Source organism: Silurus meridionalis, chromosome 15, assembly GCF_014805685.1.
Source record: "Silurus meridionalis isolate SWU-2019-XX chromosome 15, ASM1480568v1, whole genome shotgun sequence".
Classification (NCBI taxonomy): Eukaryota; Metazoa; Chordata; class Actinopteri; order Siluriformes; family Siluridae; genus Silurus; species Silurus meridionalis.
Window position 1 is genome coordinate 20,967,532 of NC_060898.1, and position 10,884 is coordinate 20,978,415.

At 42.1% G+C, this 10,884-nt stretch overlaps 1 protein-coding gene across 2 annotated transcripts in view; it reads left to right on the forward strand.

Annotated features, from left to right (window-relative positions):
* ndst1b (N-deacetylase/N-sulfotransferase (heparan glucosaminyl) 1b) overlaps window positions 1-10,884 on the forward strand; it is a 78,518-nt gene that overhangs the window by 37,734 nt on the left and 29,900 nt on the right. The window lies entirely within an intron of this gene.

A 10,884-nucleotide genomic window follows, 5' to 3' on the forward strand; every position in this document is an offset into this window, starting at 1 on the left:
GTGCATTGTTTTGCTCATGCGCGAAATTGCGGTCACTTCCTGGTCCTCACGAAAGCTAGCGATATGGATTATTTTGCGTTTTATGTCCAAGTTCAAGAATTTCTATCAATCAGATTTCAGCCTCTATGTGCTGTTATGTCAATCTAATCTGCCCAGGGCCTTCAGAATCAATATTGCTGGCCTTTTTTCTTAGTCTTTTATAAGAAATAAATCTCTTTCTTCAACCAATTAGATTTCAAATTTGCCTCACAGGGCAGCTAGCTGGCCCAGAATAGCGTCAGCATTTTTCCGTCCTCTGATTGGTTGGTCAGAGGGAAACATGTCTGTAGCTCTACACACATTTATACATCTGTGTTATAATTTTTTACGCCCACAATGGCTGACGGAGAAAGAGAAATTGATTTGGTCTCGGACATATTTAAAGATACATTTTCAAGAAAAGCTAGACATTGTGAGGAGGTCGGCCAACCCCGAAGCTAGCTAGCGTGTCTCAGCCCGGGAAAGGGTTTGTTCACCACTTTTAGAACAGTGAATACGAGCGGTAAGTAGGTTGTATTTTATTTAATTTTTCATGTTTTTGTCATGTTATTAGACAAATATTTATCCTAAACTGCTCCAGATGATGTACGTGGTACAGTTGTGGTTGTAGTGTAGAGGTTTGGAGCTTGCTTTAGTAAAATGCTATTCATCCTCTATATGTGAAATTCCTCTCTCTCTGTAATGCCACGCGGTGTTATATTGCGTTTTTGTATTGTATTGATAGTTTCTATAACTGCGACGTGATCGTGGTGGTATTAAGAGGTGAGGTACGCGCCGAAACCGTGTACTTCGTGTTACCGTTACCAGACATACTTTGCGCAAAATGGCCAACCCTGCTCGTTCGCGATTTTTTTTTTTTACCCCGATGGCATTCCATAAAGGTTGACCCCATTAGAGCTTGAACCCTCGGACGACTTTTCCCTGTGTAATTGGTAGCCGATGTGATAAATCTCACGGACGGCCAATTCTATTTGTTTCCACTGAAATCCAATAGAGTAAACACACCACCCATCCCCTCCCTGCTCATGGCAGCATGATGCATTATGCATGGCTTTCCTTTTCACTTTGCTTTTGCTCCTCCCATCTTTCTCCTTCACCCCTTGTTTCTGTTCTCCCTCTAACTCCCACCACCACCCCCTCTCTTTTCTCCTGCCCTCCCTTCTCATTTTCCAAAAGCCATTGGCCATATAGAATATGCCAAAAAAGATTGACACTAGTTATTTTTGCCCTGCTGCAAGGCTCCACGCTGAGGAACTTGGCCACGTTTTCATCATCTTATTCCAGCTCGGTTACTTAGTCCAAGTCTCCAGTCATGTGCTCTCCATACACCCGACATTCCTCTTTGAATCCGTGTCATCTCTTTTCTCGTGTTACGTCAGAGAGCACTGGATTATTTTAACCCAAGCTTAGGTCTCCAGCACTACTCCTGAAAGCAAGAGAAGCTCATCAGGAAACCATAGTCCGGAAAAATAGCTCTTTTTTTATACCGTGTGTTTACAGAAAATTGTTATCATTTGTCCTCCAACACTAATAAATGAATGAGAGTCCTGGTTCTGATTCGATTGCGTCTCGTTTCTCAGCTCCTTTGTTTTTGCTAGATTCATTTCCGAGGAAATCTTCTTTTTTAAATCTTTTTTTTTTTTTAAATATCACTCGAAAAAGATTGAACGTCTTCAAACTACATCATAGTTGTGATCGTTTTATTGTGAGGAAAAGTATGGTTTTGTTAGCATCGTATTTTGTAAACGTCGAATCGCAACATTTATTTTCCTCCCGTCAAAACGCGCTGCGAAATCGCACAGTGCTCCGAGCGCATGAAAAAAAAAATACATTTGACATTCCTATCAACAAAGCCAGACAGGAATAATTGCATCAGAGCTAAATGGGAGTGATTGTGCTTGTGAAGACATCTGTGCAATGTCTCACATAGCCTCAAGTTAGATCTTTAAGTCATTTAGGTTCAGGTCAGCTTTAATTGAGAGTGGAGCTTATTTTTTTTATTTCTGCTCTGTGATTGGATAATACCATTGTGGGTTTTTTTTATGGGTTTGAATTTAAGGCTACGCTTATTTATTTATTAGCTTTGGTTTAGGTCAACTTAAATTGAGGGCGGAGCTTTTTTTTTTATTTCTGTGCTTAATAAGCCTGTTGAAAACTGTTGATACACAAGTCCTTGTAAAACCTGGTGTACATGTGGCTAGGTTTCCCGATATTCTGTTTCTTAGATAAATATTCAGCTATTGACTGTGAGCTTTGGATTTTTTATTATTATTTTTTTTTTTTGGGTGCTGTTCTGTCACCAGTGTCAGCTAAAGGGGGAGAAAAGTGTTTGTCAGAAAGACAAGTCTAATTGGCAAGCAAGAGCAAAAGCACAAAAAACAGGCCAGTCACTGTCTCTTAAACAGAGCTTTTTATGCAGACGTCCTATTAGGCTTGAAACTCCGGACAGCAGCAATCCGTCGTTCCTCCACTCCATCACTCCCGAGTGCAATCCGGTTAGCCTCAATCATATTACGTCTAATCTAATCGCAGCTAATAAAAACCTGCACTTCACGACATTTAACTGGACGCTCGCACAGTCGTCCCGGATCAATAGTGTGTCAGGGGCTGAGCGGAGAGATTACACAATCTGTTACATCCATCTCAATGGCACTGTAGCAGTGTGTTCTTCTAGCAGTGTGCGTGCGATGGGCGCTTGTGGAACAGGGCTGGCAGCAAAAGCATCAGTGTGGGCCATGTCTGGAAGAAGAGGCAGAAAGTCAAGTTTTTCTAATAACCAGTATTTTTTTTCTTTTTAGTGTATTCATTTATCTACTGAAACCAATTTATCCTGGTCAGGGTTGTGCTAGATCCTGAGACTATCCCAGGAATGCTGTCCAAGAATTTTCCCTGTATGAGATGCCAGTCCTTTGCAGTTGAATATACATATTTATATGCACATTTACAGCTGGGATGAGCTATTCTTCCTAGCTGGAAGTTTTGAGGAGGTCAGAGAAAACCTAGTGGAAAACATGAACAACCTGGAAAACCTACAAGACATTCTGGAGCGCCTAGAGGAGAACCTGGAGCGCCTAGAGGGGAGTCTGGAGAGCCTAGAGGAGAATCTGGAGAGCCTAGAGGAGAACATGTGAACTCAGGATTCTTACTTGATTCAAACATGATTATTTTGAGGGTGTATAAAATCACCAATCTTCTATCGCTTCTCAATAACAGTACTTCATATGACTTGAGATAAACTAGTGAAGTATTTTAGAGAATCACAAAATGTTCACCCTCATGTCAAGACTTCATGGGAAGAAATACAGGTTCCATACTACAAATGCCAACATCTCATGAGCAGCACGAACACAAAGGCCAGGCCGGAATTTGTAACGTTTTATCGACCGATGAGGAGAAACCTTTAGTCTTCTCGCTGGGGAAACCAGAGAAACACGAACTGCAAATGATCCTGAGGATTCCAGATAGCTGCCATTTTGTGTAGGAAAATAGACTAGGGTCATGTCGGCTCGCATGCTAATATGCGAGCAACAGCGGAGGCGCCGATATTTTCGAGCGCGTTTGATTTTCTTGGCAACGAATATCAGTTGTGCGAACCGAACTACAGTTAGAAACCTCTAAAATCCATCCAATGAGACTCTTGGAGGATGTGATATTCATTGGCTGTCATGTGCAGCAGATCTCTGAATCCGGTTTATTGAACTATTTGTATAATTCAATAAAAGAAGTGGGGATTTAATGGAAAGACCGTAATGACCGTGTGCATTTATCCCTGATGAGCAGCCATGGCGACTGTGTCTAAATATTTTGTAGGAAATTTTGTGGCGTGAAGAATTAGAAATTATTTTATTATATTATTATTTTTTTATCCTTCTTCCGGTTCGCATGACTGCCTGCATTTGTTTAATGGGTCCTCTGTGTGTGTGTGTGTGTGTGTGTGTGTGTGTGTGTGGATATATGTTATGCTAATTTTTTAACATATTTGCATCATGAAAAATTTTTTTTATTTATGTGTAGAGAGTGAAAATGAAGGTTATAAATGATGTACTACAAATTTAAATAAGATCTGTAGATAATACCGCGAAAACAGTGTCCCGTGATTCCAAATATGCGTGGGAGTTGTGAGAGTGTAGAGAGAGAGATATGATGCAGTGTTTTGTTCACTGTGGTTAATGTACGAGTTTCACCTCAGTAACTGCATTGGTGATGGCGGCAGAACAAAACCAAGAACCCATAAACTCTCAATACATACATATAATATTTACTTAGATGCGCTCTACTTTTATAACTTAAAAAACTGACCAATCATTTGTGACCAATATTTGATATGAATGACTTCTCACAACACCATGGAGTCCGAGGCGTGTCCTGAGCATCATATAGAATACAGATTTACATGGTAGAGATAGAGCTGCATCTTCCTGGAGACAGAACTGACAAAAGAATCAGGTTTTTTTTGAAAATTGTATTTTTTTTGCACCACAAAAGTGTTTGTGTGAAAAGGGCCATCAGAAGGCTATCAGTTCCATATTTAACTGCAAAGCATCATATTTTTTTTTATCAAATCGTGTGTTGATTCGAATGGACAGCAGATCGCACTGCATCATATTGGTAGCTGCTTCGTATGTATCTTTAATGTGTCATATCCTTGGCGTTGCTTCGAGATGCGAATTACCATCAGCCTCAGTTCCATATTTATACGCACATTTCTACCAAGAGATTTTTACTTCAACATTTTTGGGAGGTCAAAGGAAACCTAAGGAGAACTTGAAGGAATCCCTGATTTGTTTTCTCCAGTTCTCTTGGCAGAACAGATGGTCCTCACCGTCCACACTTCTCCTCCAGTCAATCCTCTGTTGTATCTTTTTTCTTTTCTTCATTCCTGTCCAAAAACAGGTCAGAAAGCCACAGGATGGACATCTGATAGACTTAATTTTTTGAGAAAGCAGGATTTGGGGATTGTGTGTGTGTGTGTGTGTGTCATCTGTGAGCGACCCTTGAGAGACATCTGATGGCAAGAGATTAAAGTCGTGCAGTGTGAGCAGGCCAGCGATTCGGAGATCTCGACACGGCCAAGTTTCCCGATTTGAGATCCGGTCGGCAAACCGTCGAACCAAGCCACAGCTGTCGGAGGGCATTTTAACAGGATTTTCTAAAATATCTCGTGATCTGGATGGGTCACTGACCTTAAGCGGATACTTTGGGTACAGGGTGTGTGACCGTATGAACGGAAATGTTGTTCTCATGTATAACGTACCATAGAAAAACGCAACAAATGGCTTTTGTTTAAAATCGTTGATGTGGAGGAAAAACAAAATACCCGGAACAATTTGCATTCCTTTCCTTCCCCAGATCCCTCTTAGCTGGATTTTCCACGTGCCGTTCACGAACCGAGCCTTCGCCATGCCCCTGTCCTCTAAAACAAAGCTTTTCTCCTTCTCTATCTCTTCCCACACCCTTACGGGCTCTTTTGTGTGCCGTCGGTCGCCTCGGAGTCTAAAAATAGTCGCGGTTCTCGCCGTGTTGTGCAGCCTAATTAAGAGGAACGGGACGAAGGTGCTCCCAAGCATCTGGGCCTAGCATGTAATCGCTGCCCTTGTTCCCAATCGCTAGCTGATGCACACCTCTGCCAATTATCGTCTGCAGCACGGCTGTTGAGGACGCTCGTACGGAGGGCTGACTGACTCCAAATCAAAAGTTCTACTTTATTCCCTTTTTCAAATAAACTCCTGAACATTCTCATTGCCAGAAAGCAGACGTCGCATAAGCACTTTTTCCTTTGCCTTGTTCAGAACCGCGAAAACAGCCGGCGCGGTTTTTATTTCGGGAATCCGTGCTGCTGGGTTCGCACTCTTGGAAGTAAAAAAGGGGGGAAAGGATGCACTTGGAGGAAGCAGGTGCAGACATGCCATGGGAATACAGGAGAAGTTTCCAGATCTGCTCAGATCACCTGCACGCCTTGCCTCCAGTCGAAGGTTTACGAACCCTCCATGGAAATCAGGGGCAGTGCGCAACAAACCCAACACTGTTTCTTATTTAATCGACTTCCGCAGCTTACGGTCGGCCGCTGTGTTTTGTATGGAAATAAAGGATATGGATAAAAAGTAGATTTCGATCCAGATTTTGTCTTCGGAGACAAACTAATGAATTTGTTCTGATCCTGTGACAAATGGAAAAGATTGGAATTTTTTTCCCCCTGCAAATATTATAACCGGAGACAATTCATATAAATTATGGTTTTATAATTATGGTCATATAAATATGTTATATGGTTTTATCAATAGATACCTACAGGCATAACATTGACATTGTAACATTATAAGTGGTGAAGTGAATATCTTCATCATGGCTCCTGTTAGTGGGTGGATTTATTTATTAGGCAGCAAGTGAACATTTTGTCCTCAAATTTGACGTGTTGGAAGCAGGAAAAATGGGCGAGCGTAAGGATTTGAGCGAGTTTGACAAATTGTGACGTCTAGACGACTGGGTCAGAGCTTCTCCAACACTGCAGCTCTTGTGGGATGTTCCTGGTCTGCAGTGGTCAGAATCGATCAAAAGTGCTCCAAGGAAGGAACAGTGGTGAACCAGCGACAAGGTCGAGTCTCATTGGTGCACGTGGGGAGCAAAGGTTGGTCCGTGTGGTCCGATCCAACAGATGATCTCCAGATGGTTTAGCAGCAAAATGGGAACCAACACAATAATAGGTAGGCGGTCATAATGTTATGCCTGATCGGAGTATATAAATAATACAGACAAACATATTTGTGGACACATGACCATTAAACATCTATATTGACCATCCCATTCTGGAGATTTGCATTCATTCAAATACAAAAGTCTGCAACTGATGTTGGTGAGGAGGCCTGAGGTGCAGTCGGTGTGCCGATTCACCCCAAATTTCAGAGTTCAATAGCAGATGATCTTTCACTCCAACCCAACGCGAACGTATTTTCATACGATGGAGCTGGCATTAGGCATTGCTGGAACAGATTTTGGGTCTCGTAGTTCAAGTAAAGAGAACATTTTATGCTACAGGATCCAAAGACGTCCTATAGAATCGCGAAACTACCCGTTTGGGGAGGAGCCACATATGGATGGACAAGTCAGGCGTCCCAATACTTTTGTCCATATAGTGTTTGGCAGACGCCCTTATCTAGAATGACTTACAACAATGAATACATCCAAGCAGAAATGGGTGTTAAGGGCCTTGTTTAGGGGCCCAGGAGTGGCAGATTGGTGTGGAAGGGATTTGAACTCACGACCTAAACGATCTAAAGTCCAATAACTTAACCACTAAGCTACCACCTCCCCCACTCCATATATTCTCTCTCTCTCTCTCTCTCTCTCTCTCTCTCTCTCTCTCTCTCTCTCTCTCTCTCTCTCTCTCTCTCTCTCTCATATATCTGTAGGATTGGTTTGTAATATATCTACACCAAATTTTGAATGAAACGATGTGAATGCAAGCAGATGCCCAATGTGTCTATATCAAAACGAAAAAATGGTATACAATTCACTGTGTTAAACCTTACGTTTTCTAACAACAGACTGAGACAGGCAGTCAAATGTACCCCTTAATATGAATAATACGGTTTGAGGAATTTGATTAAACTGACATAATTCTCGAAATGTTCTGTAGATCAACTTTGTGCGTTAAACTCCCTCCGAAATAACACTTGCGACAACATCTCCATTGACCCGACGTTTGAGAAGCGTATCACTTCAGATCAAATATCCGTCCTGAACGTAGCTTTTGATTGGCAGACGAAAGGACGACTTTATAAGGCGAACATGTGGTGCGTTTCTCACAACTGAACCAGAACCCGAGAGGAGACGAGACGCCACTTCAGGTTGACAGTTCAGTGATTTATTTTTATGTCTCTGTCAAACACGTATACAAGAGCTCCTTCAGACTGACATCTAAAAGGTTATTTTTTTTTTGTTTGTATTTATTTATTTATATATATTTTTGCATCAGACTTGCGTCTCGGGGCCGACCGTAGCAGAACTCGGCTCTTTAATCCGACCTGGCTCTCGATAGCGCTTGAGTAAAGGAGAATAGAAGGTGTGGCTTCATCTATTATTCAAACAATATGAATATGGATTTAGCTTGAATCCCTGACACGTATCCAACACGCACGGGTTTTACTGTAGGTTCTCCTCCCATCTGTTTGTTAGTCAGATTTGCCAGCAGTGGAATGATTAATTCGGGGGCTTTGCTTCATTTTGGATGATGGTCAGAGGAAGCACCTGTTCAGTTCGGGTTTCGATTTTATTTGGAGGTGGATTTTGAAATAGGATTTGTTTCCTTTATTTCACAATTTCTGTTGCCTAACCAAACGTCTTTTCCAAATAGTACTCCTGATCACATTTGGTAGATGCCCTTAACCAGAGCGGCCAGCGTTTGGATCATAGTGGTGATGGGATTTAAACCCACGATCTTCTAACCTCAAGAAAAACGTTGAATCGTGTCAGGTGAGAATACAGCAGGAAAAGAAACGTATTCTAGAGGGAAAAGAAGCTTGTGTGTTAACCTTTTAGGATTTGTTTGTTTATGCTTATTAGAATGAAGAAATGACACTACAGGGAGTGCAGAATTATTAGGCAAATGAGTATTTTGACCACATCATCCTCGTTATGCATGTTGTCTTACTCCAAGCTGTATAGGCTGGAAAGCCTACTACCAATTAAGCATATTAGGTGATGTGCATCTCTGTAATGAGAAGGGGTGTGGTCTAATGACATCAACACCCTATATCAGGTGTGCATAATTATTAGGCAACTTCCTTTCCTTTGGCAAAATGGGTCAAAAGAAGGACTTGACAGGCTCAGAAAAGTCAAAAATAGTGAGATATATTGCAGAGGGATGCAGCAGTCTTAAAATAGCCAAGCTTCTGAAGCGTGATCATCGAACAATCAAGCGTTTCATTCAAAATAGTCGACAGGGTCGCAAGAAGCGTGTGGAAAACCAAGGCGCAAAATAACTGCCCGTGAACTGAGAAAAGTCAAGCGTGCAGCTGCCAAGATGCCACTTGCCACCAGTTTGGCCATATTTCAGAGCTGCAACATCACTGAGTGCCCAAAAGCACAAGGTGTGCAATACTCAGAGACATGGCCAAGGTAAGAAAGGCAGAAAGTCGACCACCACTGAACAAGACACACAAGCTGAAACGTCAAGACTGGGCCAAGAAATATCTCAAGACTGATTTTTCTAAGGTTTTATGGACTGATGAAATGAGAGTGAGTCTTGATGGGCCAGATGGATGGGCCCGTGGCTGGATTGGTAAAGGGCAGAGAGCTCCAGTCCGACTCAGACGCCAGCAAGGTGGAGGTGGAGTACTGGTTTGGGCTGGTATCATCAAAGATGAGCTTGTGGGGCCTTTTCGGGTTGAGGATGGAGTCAAGCTGAACTCCCAGTCCTACTGCCAGTTTCTGGAAGACACCTTCTTCAAGCAGTGGTACAGGAAGAAGTCTGCATCCTTCAAGAAAACATGATTTTCATGCAGGACAATGCTCCATCACACACGCCCAAGTACTCCACAGCGTGGCTGGCAAGAAAGGGTATAAAAGAAGAAAATCTAATGATATGGCCTCCTTGTTCACCTGATCTGAACCCCATTGAGAACCTGTGGTCCATCATCAAATGTGCGATTTACAAGGAGGGAAAACAGTACACCTCTCTGAACAGTGTCTGGGAGGCTGTGGTTGCTGCTGCACGCAATGTTGATGGTGAACAGATCAAAACACTGACAGAATCCATGGATGGCAGGCTTTTGAGTGTCCTTGCAAAGAAAGGTGGCTATATTGGTCACTGATTTGTTTTTGTTTGGTTTTTGAATGTCAGAAATGTATATTTGTGAATGTTGAGATGTTATATTGGTTTCACTGGTAAAAATAAATAATTGAAATGGGTATGAATTTGTTTTTGTTGTTGCCTAATAATTATGCACAGTAATAGTCACCTGCACACACAGATATCCCCTAAAATAGCTAAAACTAAAACTACTTCCAAAAATATTCAGCTTTGATATTAATGAGTTTTTTGTGTTCATTGAGAACATGGTTGTTGTTCAAATTAAATCCTCAAATAAAATTAATCCTCAAAAATACAACTTGCCTAATAATTCTGCACTCCCTGTATATTGCCAAAAGTTTGCGGACACCTGGTCCTAAGCTTATTGGTATGTCCTTTTTTAACATCGCATTCCACGTTTAGTCCCAATTTGCTCTTTTGATAATCTCTTTTGGGAAGATGTTCCACTCGATTTTGGAGATGTGTGCTTGTGGAGATTGTGCTTGTTCAGCCATAAGGGTTTTAGTAAAGTCAGGTACTAATGTAGGTGAGGTGAGGAGGCCTGGGGTGCAGTCAGCGTTCACATTCATCTCGAAGGTGTTCAATAGGGTTGAGTCAGTTTTTGACTCGAGTGCATGTTCATACAATCTGACAAGCAACACTCGCAGGATAATATTCATCTTGGAGTGAAACCTTGGTCATACCAGTGTGTAATTTTTTTGTATAATTTAAAATAGAAATGTAAAATAAAGGGCATGAGCATTTTCAAAATCCAACTAGAAACGCTAGGATTATTTTCCCCCTCGTTTCTCTGTGCACCTACTTTCCCACCCTCGTTTTCCCAAATCTAAGTAGAACACCTCCTGTTTTTTTGGCTAATCCCCCATCCCCAGGGTCAGCTGATCTTTTCATGGTACCAGCTCGGGATGAGATCGAGCCTCGGCGATGAGACGGACGTTAGATAAGCACGGTTCAGGCTGAACGCTGTCCATGTTGTGCGTGGGGGGGTTTGTGTGAGCTTCGCGCCAAGCGTGCTCGTCCCCGAGTTAGCCACAGAT